The sequence below is a fragment of the Haemaphysalis longicornis genome, unplaced genomic scaffold, assembly GCF_048455015.1.
Source record: "Haemaphysalis longicornis isolate Haplotype H1 unplaced genomic scaffold, Haemaphysalis longicornis Haplotype H1 scaffold_1, whole genome shotgun sequence".
NCBI lineage: Eukaryota > Metazoa > Arthropoda > Arachnida > Ixodida > Ixodidae > Haemaphysalis > Haemaphysalis longicornis.
Genome location: NW_027526203.1, coordinates 114,928,280 through 114,946,075, shown reverse-complemented (window position 1 = coordinate 114,946,075; position 17,796 = coordinate 114,928,280).

The following is a 17,796-nucleotide window of genomic DNA, read 5'->3' as shown; positions in this document are numbered from 1 at the left end:
CTAGCAGTAGTGACTAATAACTCACAACTTCTAGATAACCTAGTGTGCTTCAACATGGTTTTACATTCTACTAGAGCGTGCAAGCTCCGCTTCAGTATGTTAGTAGTGCATTCTAGCCTGTGGGATCTGTAGTCGCATAGTTTGACGTGTGTCGGTATATTCATGTTCCGTTCAGAAGAATTTATTGAGCATGTAGTCTTAAGTTTGTGCGAAGGGCGAACAACGAAACGCACAATGCTTTTTAACTGTACATAGAAGCTCTAGTTACAGCTGTGACCTGTGCTACCCACTTATGATGCCTGCTTCGCTTATATTTATGTCAGCAAGGCAGGTACAGACTGCTTCCAAACAATTGCCACATATACAGCAGAAAAGTGCCGCACTGTTTTGTGTTTGCATTCGGCGTTAGGATAGGATGATGTGCTGTTTTATGCCCAATTTGGCCTCTGGGTGAAAATCTGTTTTATACCCAATCACCCCGGATTTTCTGTTTCTACTAGTGGAACAGCTGCACCATAGCTACTTTTACCTTCCAACGACTCTTCAAGAGCTCATTGGTACGTGCATCAGTTCTGGGTGCGAAGACCACAAGTACATTAAACAGAAAGGACGGGCGCTACTTGCAACCGATTTATTTAGGGTATGTCGATCAGGTATAAGAAGCATAAAAAAGGTCACAGGATCAGGTATAAGAAGCATAAAAAAAGGTCACAGGCGTTTGGCAAGAGCACATTCCTTGGAGTAGATTGATAAACAGGGGGCTCACTCACAAATTGTTCTTTCATTTGATACGAAATGTTTGTTACATTATGTGCCATTACATCCGTGCTTTCTTCCACTATTTTTCTTTTTGTCAACTTGGGTGCACAATCACAATGTTGCACTCAAGCGGCCACTGTATTTTCTACCGATGGTGCACATTTTCAAGTGGTCCCTGATACATCAGCTGATTTGGCTAATGAAAGCTTTATGTCAACTCAAAGGTGTCTCATAGCACAACTAACAAGGGGCTTAGCGTACTTCTTACCACAAATTTTGTGCATCTTTCCTTGTGTTATTGTTGCACAAAGCATGGCACACTTTAAAGGTACCGAAAACAGTCGGAAGATTTCATCTGGAGGCGACCTTTTTAAAGTTGTGCACATTTCGGTGTGACCTTGGTATGATCTTGGAAAAAGTTTTATTTCAAAAATGGTCTGCAGTAGCCGTTGGTGACACAGCTTTTGCCTTATAAGAGTCACAGCCAAGATGTTTAGAGGACTACACAACAGATAACGTTTCCACCAGCACTATTTTTATGCGGGAGCACTAGGTTCCCCACTTTGTAGTGTTGTGCCCGCTGTTGAGTGAAGCCTGTCATTCAAGCCTGTGTGTGCCCTGAATAGTGGCGCATGCTCTCTCAGGGATTGGCAAGGACAGGGTACTGTTATAGTGTGGAGGCACTAGGAGCAGGGTCCATCTGGACCCACTTAGTGAGTGCTGTAGCTGCACAGGATGCGCAGCGGACGATAGTGCGGAGAGACGGTTAGCATTATATATATATACATTAAGACAAACTCGAGGGGACGGCGAAAATTTGTATTACCAGAAATTCGTCTTCAGCGGACGTTATTGCGTTGTGGATGTTACAAGTGAACAAAAGTGTTGTTCATCTTAATCATGGCACATGGAGTTCATCTTAAGCGGAGTCTGGTACTTGTAGAGGTGTGAAGCCTTGGGAAAAAGGAGCTGTGCATGGCCAGTGGTCAATTTACTACGACAGCAAAGAGGGAAGCCACCAACTTGGAGGGGCGGAAAAAGCGGGGAGCCCCAGCTCGCGGAATCAAGATGGCTTTGTGAGAGAGGCGCAGTTTTCTTACAATATATATATCCGGATTCTGGCCTGTGTGGCTTTATTGCCTCATGCTTGTGCAGTGTATTGGCCCCACAGGCTCCACTGGCGGAAGGACAGGCCAACTATTTCAACTGATATCGAAGCTCAGTGTCACACACAGTCGTCGTACTGAACAAAAACAAATCAGAACGATGACCAAGCTGTGCTTCCTCCACTCAAGCGCTCCTACTTGCACTTCCTGTAGTCAAAAGACTTCCAAACTCTTCTTTATAATGGAGGATATGTAGTTCACAGAAAACAATGAAAATGAAGCGCCGACTGTGCATGCTACATCAGATTGCAAAAACAAAAACATTGTCTTCCAAAGGAATTAGATGCACTACTCCTGCGATATTCCTTTTTTCTAGAAGTGTACAATGATAAAATTCGGTACTGCAAATCACATGCAAGTAGAAAAAGTAACTGCAAATATAATAAATTGTGTTCGATTATGAATATCATTGGTTTAGTGTAACAGCTTTGAAAGCTGAAGTCAAAGATAACTTGGGCAATCACGACCTAACACGAGAGAGTGTGCACTGATTAGAAAATGGTACAAAAAAAAGGTGAAGAAAAAACAGCGGAGCAGTGAACAAAATTTGGCAAACATGGATGTGGTTCTTCAACATGCTGTGAATAGCAGTATATATTTGACTGGATGCAGTCCTTCCAGTCATTCAAAAGAGGCCCTTGCTATGCATGCCTACTAGGACCAAGATGTTACTGCAGGCATTGCCAACAAGTAATAACTCAATGTCTTGCTCATGCCGTTCTCTTGAGTAGATGGTTCTTCCCAGCTCATAAACTCTACTGGTAACATTCCACTTCATCTAATGTACACCAGAGTGAACAAATTAGCTTTGGGCAACGTTTTGCATGCATTAGGCTTTCTTGCATGGCGTAGGTGTCGTGCAATAAAGCCGACCTAAGCAGGCGTGTCTTGCAGTAACCCACTGTAACTGCCCAGCAACTAGGATGTTTTGTTGCCATCATCGAAGACATGGGTTCAATCCCAGCTGTGGCAGCCATTTTTCTGGTAGAGGTGGAAAAGAAAACCTCTGTATAGAGACTTCGTTGCACATTTCAAGGCCCCCAAGTGGTACAACTTGATCCATAGCTCCTAATGTGGTGTCCTTCAAGGAGCATGTGCAGCTTCGGCACGTAAAACAAAGCCCCCCCCTCTCCTCCTGCAAAAAGGATACGTATTTCAGCTGCTGAGGTCACCTAACTACATTAGACTAATAGAGGACCTTTACTTTCAGATTTTGTATTGACTTAGAAATTTGGTGCTCCCTTGACAGACTGGTGTTTTATCGCAGCCCTTCAGGATTTAGGGTATTTCTTTCAACAGTGAGCAAACCATGGTGTACACCTGATATTGCCGTTTCAGGCAAGAGCAGACAGGTAGATAACGCTATCGGTCGCAGTGAAAAGTTGTGCCACCTCTAAACATTTTGGTCAAGTTGTCATCCCATTCATGTTATGACTGGGAACTTTTAAATTTGTAATAGTGCCGTGGAGGCCTTTCCTGCCAGCTAGTGTACACAGACGAACTGACGACTCTTCAGTAAAAATATTGTCTGCACTTAGTGAAAATAAAGTAGGATTTATGGCTTGCTTTGCTGCCATATTTTCATTTCAATCTGTTAAGCAGGACCTGGCAGTCAAGGTTACTTGTAGAATTGACACTTGGTTGATTGATTGATTTTAGGGTTTAACACGGTGACGCAATGCAGGCGATGAGGTGCACCGTAGTAGAGGGCTCCAGATTAATTTTGACCACCTGGGGGTCTTAACGCGCGCCGAAATCTCGTACACACGGGCGTTTTTGCTTTTTGCCTCCATCAGAAAAGCGGCCGCCGCTGCCGGGAACCGAACCCGCGACTTCGTGCTCAGCAGCGCAACGCCTTAGCCACTGAGCACCGCGGCGGGTAGAACTGACACTTGGACAAGCAGATACAAACTATAATGACAAGATGCAAACAAAAAAAGGAATCGCACTAGTAAATAAATTTTATTCATAACAATCCACACAAATATATACACCGACATACACTTGTAATGCAGGTTTTATGCTATAAGGCGTACAACTGCAATTAACAAATATATTTGTGTCATTTGCGTGCTTACATTGAGGTGTACAAAACTGTAGGCACCAAAAACAATAGCAGTGGCCATGAAAGGCACACGTACCAATTGAAAATTATATTCTGACATTGGAGAAATATTCTGACATGGAGAAATTAAATTCAATATAACTGCACTTCAACAACAATACATAAACAATCCATGTGGATTATGTGTATAGTCAGCTGAAGAGGATGAAAGACAGGATCTATCCATCTCCGCTGTTTTTTTTACTTTGCTGTGGCTAAAACCACGACTGGCTTCATAGATAGTGACCTACCCGAGGCAGCCAGCGACAATGGGGGTCAGTGTGCCAAACAATTGCTCGGTAGGAGCGGTACGCCCCGTCAGGAGGGGCTAAATAATCTCCAACCTCACCAGCTTCGCTTTTCTCACAGTGTGACTGCTGGCCCAAGATGTAGTGGCTGTAACAATCAGTACCGACCGTTCCAGTCAGTATGTATATCACCAGTGAGCACCTCGAATTCAGCACTTAGTCACAAGTCAGTATCAGTCAGCCGGACCCGATTCTCACCTGTGCAGAAGTCAAAGTGCACAACTAAACCACACAGGTACTATATCTGCCTGCTTGACTACCATTATTAATTTTTGAGCATACCCGTTCATTCAAACGTTCAGAACCTTTACCAACTTTGTCGTTACATGGAGAAGCTTTTTTTGGCATGACGCTCGTTTGCGCACATGCGGAAACGCTTGAGTGTGTGCAAAACAGGTCCAACTTGGCCATATTTCAAGCGTGGCAACGCCGTCATTCTTGCGCGGAAGCATAATGTTTTGCAGTAGCAGGAGCACTACTCGACAAAACTTTCTTCAGGGGCTGTGGCGCCTTCAGATAAGCTGCGCCCCTCTTGTAGCACCTTCCTCAAGGTGGCTTGCCAGCCCTACAAGTGACCAAGTTGGGTATACAACAGTTGACCCCGGTCAAGGCCGGCAATGAGAACCGTACATGTAGTTATCTTCAGGATATCTTTTTGAACCACGCCCTCGTACCAAAGCGATAGGAACCAAAATGAAAAATGCTTTGGCCATGTCGCTGCTGGCCATGTAACACGCAAAGAAAAAAGTTCAGCGGTGTTAATAATTCTTTGCAAAAACTATTCTTTTGTGCACTTTGGCAGGGCATGAGCAACAAAATCACTGAATCGCTCCACAGCAATCACTTTCTTCTTGCTCCGCAAGTGTCCTGGCTCTAACACGCTGCTCAAACAGATGAGGCACCCTACTCCGCTGACCATGAACAGAAGTTGGGCTCCAGCAACATAACAAGTGGTGCCAAGTTTATACCAAATTTGTTGCGTCCTGGCTTGTGGCTCCCTGGGAGTAACAGGTCCTGACAAAAAATGGGCAGTAACAGTTAGACAAATGATTGCAAGGAGAAAAAAATCAATTTCTCCTTTTACAGGATTACATGGCACAATGAAAGTTCACATATATGCATGAGCAAACACACACGCACTCCTTAAAGGAGGGTACATGTCAATGAGGCATGGGTGACATAACACTGCCCCTTTGGAAGGGGCAATGTTATGCTCTTCATCTTGCTGGATGACGTGGCCAGCATGTCAGAGATGGCAAGACCGAGAGAAGGAATGATGATGTGGAAGGGAGACAGCGGCATTCTACTCGTTCGTAACTGTCACACATAAGAAGCTGCATCACGCTTCCATGACTTTCTTACACTAGTGAGGACCACATCTGCTTCTTGTGAGCACAGTCGTGATCCCACTCATCATTCCCCACCCTCTCATTAGTGGGGTGCGGCTCCTCCCCCGAGTTAGTGATGGCTGTGACAGTGTGTAGTGATGCAAGTAGTACAGATAAATTTTAGTATAAGTTTGCTAGGTGCCCTACTTTATTGAATTGCACCTGTCATTTTGTCAACCTGTGAAGTCTGCCGAAATATGCGTGCAAGAAAGAAAAAAAGAAAGAGTAACAATGTTAGACCACACAGAAAACAGCACAGTAGAAGCAAAGGGACAAGAGCTAACTTTCGATAAATGCTTTACTGTAGGACCAGCATGTATAAACACATCTGATTGATTGATTGATTGTAGGGTTTACGCGCCGACGCAACGGAGGCGATGAAGCGCGCCGTAGTGGAGGGCTCCGGATTAATTTTGACCACCTGGGGATCTTTAACGTGCGCCGAAATCTCGGACACACGGGCGTTTTTGCTTTTCGCCTCCATCAGAAAAGCGGCCACCGCGGCCGGGAATCGAACCCGCGACCTCGTGCTCAGCAGCGCAACGCCTTAGCCACTGAGCCACCGCGGCGGGTATAAACACATCTGGCCTGTAATAGGAGAGAAAGAGAGAAAAACATAAAAACGAAAAACTGTTGGAAAGCAAAGCTTTAAACGACGCCCACAACAATTTCCCATGGGATATCCCTTGAATTCTTCTCACACGTGGCTCTACAACGAGTGAAACCAGAGATTCTGCCAGCCGTTACTTGAAATCCGCGGGGGCGGCGTCCCAAACGCTGCAGCGTCGGCCACGGCCTGGCTAGAGTGGTGGACGCTGCTGCCCTAGCCTGCCCGTGCGTCGGCATAAAGAAAACGGAGAGGAGCGTCTTCCGAAGGGTGAGACAGCAGAACCTAGCCATCCTGATGTGCTAGATTGGGGCTACACCACTGCGTGACACAAGCGCAGACACGAAAACAATTTGGCATGTGAGCTTATTGATTCCAATTTATACCGATTTAAAGTTTAGTAAGTTTGAGAATTGCAAGAAAGCCGAGGGAACTTTTATAATCACTATTTATCAGGACCAGTTGCTACTTTTGCCTTTTGTAATATTTCTTAAAACACAACCGAATTGGTATTCATCAATTTGAAAAATGGAGCCCCATTCATGGCAAGTAGTGCGCAAAAAGTAGCGTTTCTCTAGTGGCCAGATGTCTGTATGTGGTTTGTACGTTTTGTTTTCCCGCCCTGCAAACCACGTGGCGGTTTTCGTCTCTCATCTTTTGTTGTTTGTTTTTGTTTCCTTTTCTCCTCTTACGAGCCAGATGTGTTTATATGCGCTGGTCCTGCAATAAAGAATTTGTTGAAACTGTGCACTTGTCCCGTCCTCGACTTGTGTTTTACTGCACTATGTTTCTCGTGTGAGTATGAACCAACATGCCCAAACATTTTCTCTTCTACCCTCCAATAGTTTCAAAGAAACAGGCCATGCAATTCAGCTGATATTGTGTTCATCATCACGCTTTTAGAACTTGATTGATTGATTGTAGGGTTTAATGCACCGACGCAACGCAGGTGATGAGGCACACCATAGTGGAAAGCTCCGGATAAATTTTGACCACCTGGGGATCTTTAACGTGCGCCGCAACCTCGTACACACGGGCGATTTTGCTTTCCGCCTCGATTAGAAAAGCGGCCGCCGTGGCCGGGAATCGAACCCGCGACCTCGTGTTCAGCAGCACAACGCCTTAGCCACACGCTTTAGAACTTCACAGCATAAACAATGCCAAGGTAATCATGCACTGTCGAACCCAGAATAGTGGTTGTACTAGTCACACAGAACAACATAAGTAACAGTCACTAAGCAGTGCTTAGTGTCGGTGCAAGCACAACCACATCCATTGACATTAGGTAAACAATTTTTTTTCATCTAGCATGCATTGCATTCTGTAAGCATATATGCTGGTGTATGCATATATGCGTGCCCGCATATTTTGTATACATACGCACTAGTGGCATAGGCAAGATGCATAAACTTGTGTGTAGCTTCTTAGACAACGCCTTTTGGCCTTGGCCACTACAACACCAGCCAGATTAAATTGTGGTGGAGGAACTCCTGACGTTTCTACTGTGGATCCGGGCAAATTTTGATACAGTCAGGCACACATCACATTTCTGATAAAATGTGACACTCCCCCGCATTCAGCTGAGCGACAGTGGGCCCACAGTACTGGATGCATTGCATGGACATTTAGATCGTAACGACACCCTGCAGTGTATGGGGATAGCATTCCAGCTTACTCCATTGTGGGGTAATATTTGAAAGCTGAAGCAAAAACCACCATAATTGTTTGGCCATCGAAGTCAACCAACGTGTAAGCAAGGTGCTCACTGCATGTTCCAAAACATGCAAACGTCTATTGCAATCTCGTCCTGTCTATTATGTTCGGTTATTATGCACGCTTTCAGTGTTTAATCAACTTCTAATTTTCGCTACGCATTCCCATTGAACGTCCGCAATACCCGCAGCTGCGCCACCGATGTGTGCAACATTTGTGAGCGTCGCCCTCGCCTTACCGCGGACAAATTTATCCGTAAATTTCAACCTCATAAAAATCAGATTTCATCACATTTAAATGTTTTCAAAAGAATGTTCTATCACTGACTGATTCGCACTCTCTCACTCACAAGACATCCAATCGTCATCGCATCGTCACAAGTTCTCGAAGCGAAGATCGGCAAATCGTAACGGTCATTCTTCGCGGTTTTCAACGATATCGATGCAACCAGGCAGGTTTCATTCACGGCAAATCATGCCTGAACATCAAAGGAGTACTATAAAAACAACGGCACAGCCGCAAGCAATGAAGCAACCAAGTTACAGCCACGGGACGTGCAACAACGCCGGTAAGCAGGTCGGCCGATTCCACTGGTATTTGTACTATACACAGCTTAACAGTAGAGAATCGCTAGGCTTCGAAGCTATTTGGGCTTCGGGGGCGTCACTTAAGCTCGAAAACCTCGTAATATAGACCGTAAATAATTATTAAGCGGTATTTGAGTTCGATAACTCACTTGCCGTAAACAGACATGGGCGCCGCCATTTTGGAAGTTTGTTTACATCAATGTTACCAGACGAGCATCGACATTTCGCTAAATTAAAAGGCCACTTACAATTATTGCGATTTTGGGTACTCATTAAGCTTAAAAACAAAGTCAAAGTAGCATGGTATTCATCCACAAAACAGAATTCGCTGTTACAAATTATGGTGCAATGAGAATGCGCTTGTAGCAATTGTGTCACCATAATGGATTGGCAGAAAATTTTAATGCATACAAGGTATTTTTATTTAGTTATGCTATACAACACAGACAAACGGAACAGGTTCACAGAAATATCAATATGTAGATTAAGGATAGGTCACACACATGCTACTCACTCATACCTTTTAAACGGAACAGCACCACCTGCTTGTGAGAAGTGCGGACGACGACTTACAGTTCTCCACGTATTGACTGAATGTTTTGCATACCATGAAGCAAGGAAACGACACTTCCCCGAACTATACACCTACACGATACCCTTACACCCATCTTTGTTTTTATCCGATCAACCCCCGATCGGAGGTGAACGCCTTTTAGCCTACCTCGCTGACATTGGATTTTTAGCACTCATCTCATACCATGTGTGACATCAGGGCCACCCGCTGACAGTGAGGATGGTTCGGAGCGTTTTCATAACAGGTTTCAGGGACGTCACTGCCATCGCTGGAGCTAGGGTCATGTTATGATGCCCCCAGCACTGTCACACTTAAACATCATCGTTACCTCTCATCTTAATCATCTTCCCTTTTTAGAGTAAGGGCCCTTTACACCCATCTATACACTATTTTTATCAAGTACATCACCATCATCGCCATGGTATTTTAGCAATAAACGTGAACAAACATTGTCCTGGCGCTCTTTGGCCTCAGACGCCCTTGCGCCAATAAAACACACATAGTAGTAGTAATTAGTTATGCTGTCTTTCAGTGGGTGAGCACGCTCACTGTCCTGTGTCGCGCTGCTTCTGCGGACCGTGTGGCTTGCTGCTAGAGTTGTCTTTCAAAAAATGTCCGGAATTTATTCGTTCTTTTCTGTGACCAGCCACCAGTAACAGACATGTTTTCACTGTTTTTTCCATATGCTGCAAGCTATGTTCAATCAGGTGTGTGTGGCACCTGAGGTAAGCTTCCACACATTTCTACATTCTCCAGATGTGTGAAATAGAACAAACTGGCTTTTCCGCCAGATTCATGGCTCACACAAGAAAACTGGCGCTCAACTAAGAATAGCTTGTTCTGTTTGGTTTATTTCAGAAACAATGATTTCTTCTATGGTTTGAGCATTGTTGGACAAATACACTGGCACATTGGAGTCCAGCGTGATGATACCATTGCCCACTGTGCGTATTAGGATAAAGGAGCATTTAAAAAGTTGGAATGCAAAATAAATGTTATGAGCTATGTCGGCAGTCCATGCGTGTTTTGTCCTCCATTGCAGTTTGTACAGAGTGATTTTGATATGATTGGTAGCAGAATATCGGACACTGAATTTGCTCACCACTGGCTGCACTAGAAGAAATCGCAAACATGATAATACGTAACTAGTATACTGTGAATCTCTCTGAACACTGAGCTAGAAATAATTCTCAAAAGGAAAAAAAAAAGAGTAAAGAAAGAAAGGGGAAAAAAAGGTTGCTCAAGATTACGATACCCCAATGCCAAATCGGAGCGCAGTGCAAACTGCAGTCTTCTCGGTGACGGCGCGTAGCTGCTGTGTCTCAGAAGTGACCGCGTCATCAGTGAACACACGACAGCGGGCGCAACTCTGGTGTTTTATCACAGTGCATCACTGCCGCCGAGCATGTCTCGCGCGGCCTCTGCTTACTGCCCTCCCCCTCACACTTTCACCATACTTTCCTCCTCCACCTTCCTGTTTGCTCTATCTCATTTATCTCTGGTGCCCTCTTCTTCATTCGGTTACACCGAAGCCGACAGTGATGTGAACCTCCACCTTCCTGTTTGCTCTATCTCATTTATCTCTGGTGCCCTCTTTATTCGGTTACACCGAAGCCGACAGCGACGTGAAACCACAGAAGCGAAGTGGGCACTTAAGGGGTGCCCTCTAAATAAGAAATGGCAAGCAGATTACCTTAGAAAGCTGTGTTTCAATGAAAGTTCTTTTATACCTAACCTATCCTAACCTTATAGCTGAACAGTTGGCATTGTTCAATTTACCCCAGTCAGCAAAAGCATGATATACAGCTGTTTAACTCCAGTCCTTGTTCATTTTTGAAAAGTGTTTTTTTCCGTCCTTTCCTTACTTTTTTTGCTGCTCCAGCAGCGCTGAGAGCATGAGCATGCAAGAAAAAATGTTTATATGTGTTTCACATGAAAAGTTGTATGGCCATGACACCTTTAACTTGCGTTACAAATTTCCTGCTTCACTTTAACCGAAGCAATTGAATAAATAAGTGAAGCATCAGTTTTACATTTAAAAAATGGGTAAAATAAGCAAGTCCACCAAGGCAATAAATATTTTAAAGACAAAATTAAATGTCTATTTATATGTTATGTTAAAGTTGGGAAAATTAAAATTCTTCATGATTAGTGTTTGCTATTAATTCAATTTGCAACATTGTTTACTGTTTGAAGCATTTATAATTTACAAAAATTCCTTGGGGCACTTAGTCTGCTTATGTGGTTTTTAAATAACAAGCATTGTGGCTTCAGCTGGCATTATATGCTTCCTGCACTTTGGTCTTGTCATTGTACTTGCCTGGTCAACCAAAGTTAGCTGGTGCAGAATCTAGCAGTACACCCGACGTCAAGCACATTCCATACCAAGACACGGTGCTAGTAACTCCAATACCTTTGAGAAACATCATGTAAACTGATAGGATCGCCTGGCGTGCTATTGAGGCACAAGCATGTAGTCCCCCAACAGCCCCGACAAATACCAGGCAATCTGATGGCTCCAGATGGGAGGTTATTGAGCCACGCAGCCACCAAGGACTTGCTTTCGTTTTTTATGTTATTTCTGCTTTTAGCACACTTTTGTTCATAAGCCATGCTCCACGCGTACCTGATAAATATCAGGGCCATTCACTGCTTATAACACTAAATATTTCGCCTCATGGAGCAGATAAGGCTTGCACCTCATTAATAATGATGATGATAACTGATAGTGGTATCCCTTTTGTAGCGGGGTGATGACATGTCATCTTACCAAAAAAAAACCAACTAATATACCTGTGTTTTACACGCATTTAATACTAGCTCTGCTCTTAGGGCAGGCACAAAAAAAACTTATTAGGCACAGAATACTTATTCTTTCTGTTACACGTGGTAGCTGTCCTAGGCAATATTCCCGTCTGCTTTTCATCCACCAGCATTCTATTAGAATATCTTCTCTTTGTCGCCTCGACAGCCCTGAAGTTGACTTCCTCTGTGCTACCCTGAAACCCTGCGGCTTCCGGAAGCCAAACATTTCCCTCTAGGTTTGGATGGATACCCTCGCATTCAAACACTATGTGCCGCATAGTTTGTTTCTTTTCCGCAGACCGCGCATACCCCATCACTTTGTGTATACTTTCCCAAAAAGCTCTCAGTTCACAAGCAATCTGTCCTAGCCTCGAGAAGCAAAATGCTTCCCTTAGAATTATCGTGGAAATTCTTCCATTTCTTCTCTCCATTTATTCATTTCTATCTGCCTTGCCTCCTTTTGGTTGCTTTGGCTGTCTTAGCTTCTCCACTGTTGTTTCTGCATTTCATCTAGTCCCCCTTAACCACTGCGTGTCCACGCTTTTCATGTATATGTACCTGAACACCTTAGCTGTCCACCTACGTCGATCCATTGCTCTCAGCCTCCTCTCAAAACATATTTTACTCTGAGCTTCTCCAACTGGAAATGCCGCTCAGGCCATTCCTCTGTGCACTGCTTCGTTACTTGTTTTTCCATGCGCTCCTAAGGGCAAATGGCCTACTGTTCTCTGGTTCACTTCAAGGTCTGATTTTAAGCTTAATACAGAAATAAAAGTTGGCTCTGCCGCACAACATGCAAACTTACAAGCCTCACTGCATGGCTTGTTCCTTGAGGTAGGTTTTTTAGCACGACATCAAAGCCATGCAAGAAAGCGTACCACAAAAGCCTTGCACAAAAGTGGAACTCTTGCAGCCAATGTTGGCTGCAAGAGTTGGCTGCAACCAATATATTGGTTAATTTGAAGTTACTTAGCATAAAAAAAGAGAATGTGAAAGCAATTGAAAAAACAAATGTGCGCGGATAACGCAATCTCACTGGTAGTAACCCACAACGGAGAAACTTGTAATGCTTCATGTGAAGGAAGGGAACGTGAAAATTGCAGTTAAAGGCTGTGGGATAAAGAGAACAGAATTGGGGCTGCTGCGATTACGGCCATTTTGGACCTCTCGTCGCGGCAAACAAGAAGATAGAAAAATCAGATGGCGAATAACTTCACCGTATGAAATTTCAGACGTCGTTATACACTGGCACAGCCAGGTAGATGGCAGTGCCACTGATCCTTTCGAATTATTGGACATTCCAAAAAAATTGGCCAGTGACCGTGTACAGCGCTCGGCGATTGAAACGCGATACTCGGATCGCGTGGCTGCCGGTGCTTGTTGCGTTACAGGTGAGCGCTTGTGAAAGCGAGCTGACGCATTGTGGTATACGGTGAGGGTGAGAGCATTTGTGACGCATGCTTAGTGCATCTGGGAGACAGCCCTTCAGTGCGTGGTTCTTGACGGCGCCATAGGGGTGCTACATTCCATGGCTTCAAAACGCTGCGGCTGCGTGCTGCGCCGGGCCACAATAACACATCGCGATAAATGTGCATTCAAATTCTTCATAATGCGCGCGGTGCCCGCTCGCCCAGCTTCGCACGGCGAGGCGCAGCACGCAGGCACAGCGTTTTGAAGCCATGGCATGTAGCACCCCTATGGCGCCGCCAAGAACCACACACTGAAGGGCTGTCTCCCGGATGCACTAAGCATGCGTCACGAACCATCTCACCCTCATCGTATACTACAATGCATCAGCTCGCTTTCACAAGCGCTCACCTGTGGCGCAACAAGCACCGGCAGCCACGCGCTCAGAGTATCGCGTTTCAATTGCTGAGCACTGTACGTAGAGATCGAAGTCAAACATTATGATTAATTTTTCATCAAGGAATTTGGCATCACTACTCGTTGAAAAGCACCTTTTGTTACATAAAATCTTGCACACACCTATAAGGTTGCAATCAAGGAATGCGAGGCCTGAATAAAACGGAACACTCGGTGGATGAGTTTGAGAGGAAAACCTGTTGGCAACAGATGGATTTGGATAAAGCAGGATAGGAGAAATCGGAAATGGAGCAGACAGGCCTCTGTTCTGGAGTGTACACAAATAGACTCAGGATGATGACTACGGCATGAGCAATGTGAGAAAAATTCTCGTCTGGCGATGTGGGGCCGGTCAAGGAGTGCCCCGTGTCAGCAAAAAAGTAGCGATGGCTACCTATTCTTCGATTACCTGAGGCTCCTTTAATCTTAAAACCCCACTTGCATTGCTTGAGGAAATTTTTGCCGAAACGCAATTTCATTAGTAAATTGCAATAAATAACTGACTTCTAAAACGACCATGTACAGCAACCTCTGTAGTGCAATCTTAGCGATAAAAAAAAAAGAAACAGCAGCTTTGAATGCACTCAACACCAATGTTTGGGCACCAAATGTGAGTGCATTAGGTGGGTGCACCACATGGTACGCAGTATTTGTTCATTGTTAGCATCGAGTGTCTCCATTTCACTTTCCCCTGAACAGAATAAGTCGCGGCATGTATCCTGTGGAATCCATCCCATCTTCTAACTCCTGCATGCGAGCGCTAGGAATTCTCAATTATGTTTCCTAAAAAATTACAAAAATTACAAGAAATTGTGGTGACAGGTGCAAATTGTATTTTTACACACACACACACACACACACACACACACACACACACACACACACACACACACACACACACACACACACGCACGCACGCTTATATAATCCAGCTTCTCCACAGGAATATACTTTCACTGCACTGTGCCTACGAAAGACAGACTGCGAAGCGCAGATTTTGCGAAATACTTACACCCGCAACGAGAACAGTGACGCCCTTAGCCCAAGGCATCGACAAGCAGTCTCTAGAGGTAGGTCTGTCTCTCTTCAGAAACAGCGCAGGTCACCCGTCGGCCACTCGTACACGTGCACCGGCTGTAGTGGAAATTTTCGACCAGCCCCTGTAATGGAAGCAGTGAGCGACGTTTCGATGACATAAGATACCGAAATAAATACCTCCGAAACTGTGCCCGCTTTGCATTTGTGCATGCAACCCAGAACCCCTGTTCTGCTTACTGAGGCTGTGAACGTTCACCTCGGTGTAATAACTGTCACCAGTAGTAAGCATAGTGACACCATAGCTAGCAGATTCGAGCTCAGTTACGCATATGAGCCCGTAAGAAAAAATAAAATCACGACGCTATGCTTGCGGGTGCGCGTTCGCAAGAAATATGGCACGTAGCTTACCCACTTTAAAATGAGCCTACACTTCTACCACGAGCCCTTAAGCCAGCAACACCTTGTGTGTTTTCTTCGGGGTATAAAAAGCGCAATATCAGATGACTAAACACGACGAGCTTGTCGCTACCACCGACGTAGACGGCCACAAAATCGAGCTCGCTAAGTCTCCGCCTTTGTGTCGTCGAAGCTGAATGTTTGAAGTTGAGGCGCAGATCGACGTGAGGCTCGGTAGCACCCTAGGAACGTCAGCTGGAATAACAGCTGCCATTTCAAACCACAACAGCGTACAAGCCGTCCGTCCGTTCTGTTGAAACGGTGCCGCAAAAGCACGGACAGACGAACAAGAAACAAGAAATGCACAAAACATGGCACAAAACAACGTCGTCAGCGTTGTCAGCATGGCCAAAGCCCCTCGATTTTTCACACCAAAGTTGGAGAGATTTTGAGGCCAAAAAGACAGCGTTGCCAGCATAGTTGGGTGCGTTTAGGCCGATTTGGCGGCGCTTGTGGTGAGGTTTTAGTCGGATGCGACAAACCCTTCCAAGGCCGCTCCCCTCCCTAGTGCAGCGCCCCTAGCGGACTGTTAATATTTTCCTCGTGGTTCGTGCAGCGCCCAAGCATGGCGCGCATAAAACGCCCATCACACTTCCCCTTCCAGGCACCATGCGGCCTGCCGCGTGCCTCCAAAGCGGCGTGAGTGCACCTAGAGCCAAATACTGCCACCGCGGCGCCACCGTTCCCGGACTGGTTGCGGCGAGCGCGGCCCGCGGGACGCCGGCTTTCGGGCCGCTTATTTCGATGTGTGTCCTTATCATCGGCGTTCCACGCTCCACTTAAGGCATTTACCAGCACTAATGTTACGCCTATTAAAAGACAAACACGATTAGCGGCTGCCGAGCTTCATTTGCTCAAGATGGAAGTTAAATTCCGTTCGCAGCAGCAGCATTACGCGTTGATAGTGTGCCTTCTGTCTCGCATTGCTGTGTCGTTGTGTCCTACATCGCCCGGCATGCTCTTTGTGACCTCACGCCCGGCAGAGATTTACGTTTTGTCTTCAAGCTGCGACTAGAATATACTAAAATACCGGACAAACAGAAACAATGTTTTCGTGACTGCGCCTGTTACTTATGAGTGCCAACACATTACAATGTTTAAGACATAAACGACTTTTATGTAGGTTTTTCCTCGTGCGCTAAATAAAACGCCACAATTCGTATTAATCTCACGGCACATATGACTTGATTACACGTTGTTTAGTTATGAAGTAATACTACTATCACAGCTATGTCAGCCCTTTTTTTATTTTGGCAATATATATATATATATATATATATATATATATATATATATATAGTCTGCAAAGATAAAAACTCACACAGAGCGCGAAAAAATAAGGTTAGTAGAGACAGAGACCAACGAAAAAGATGTAGAAAATAGAAATAAGTTTACTGACGTTTCAGGGAGAGAACTCCCTTTTTTCAGAGTACTCTGAAGAAAGGGAGTCCTCTCCCTGAAACGTCAGTAAACTTATTTCTATTTTCTACATCTTTTTCGTTTGTCTCTGTCTCTACTAACCTTATATATATATATATATATTGCGGGCGTGGGTGAGAGCATTCAACGTTAATGAGCACTTGCTTCGCTGTAGGACCCTTATATATGCTGTGGTCAATTGCCGTGAGTTGGTAGGGCCAATCTCTCATCTGTGCATACCCATTATAATCATCATCTGTAGATAATCATCGTCACGAGTGGCTTGTTCTGTCGAGTCACCGACGGGCGGATTAAAACCCAGACTGCTGGTACTGCTGCCGACTTGTGTGGGGTCTTCCCTCGCCTTACAATATATATATATATATATATATATATATATATATATATATATATATATATATATACAGCAACAAAGTTTTCCTGGACGCCGGTAGAATATACACAAAAATGGTTTCGACCACGGTAAAAAAAGAGAACAGATTTATTAACGTTTCGGCCGAGGGACCGGCCTTCGTCAGAAGGCCGGTCCCTCGGCCGAAACGTTATTAAATCTGTTCTCTTTTTTTACCGTGGTCGAAACCATTTTTGTGTATATATATATATATATATATATATATATATATATATATATATATATATATATATATATATATATATATATACATACATATATATATACAGTTGAATGAAAAGCGATTCCAGTTTCTACCTGATATTATTACTTGTTCCCTGTAGCCTCGAAAAAAAATTAAGGACAGCACATGGGATGTCCGGGTCCACAAAAAACTTTAAAAAAATATTTGGCGAGCTCGGCAAGCTAAATTTTGCCCGGACACAGAAGAAAAAAGCGAAATTGTACAGAAATTCCAAAAATTGCCTAATAATGCGTAAGCATTCAAACACCATTTTTCCATTTCACATTTTCTTCTTTTCTTTGCTATTTTAAAGTCCTGGAGTGAAATATATTATGAAATAACTTCAGCCTAAG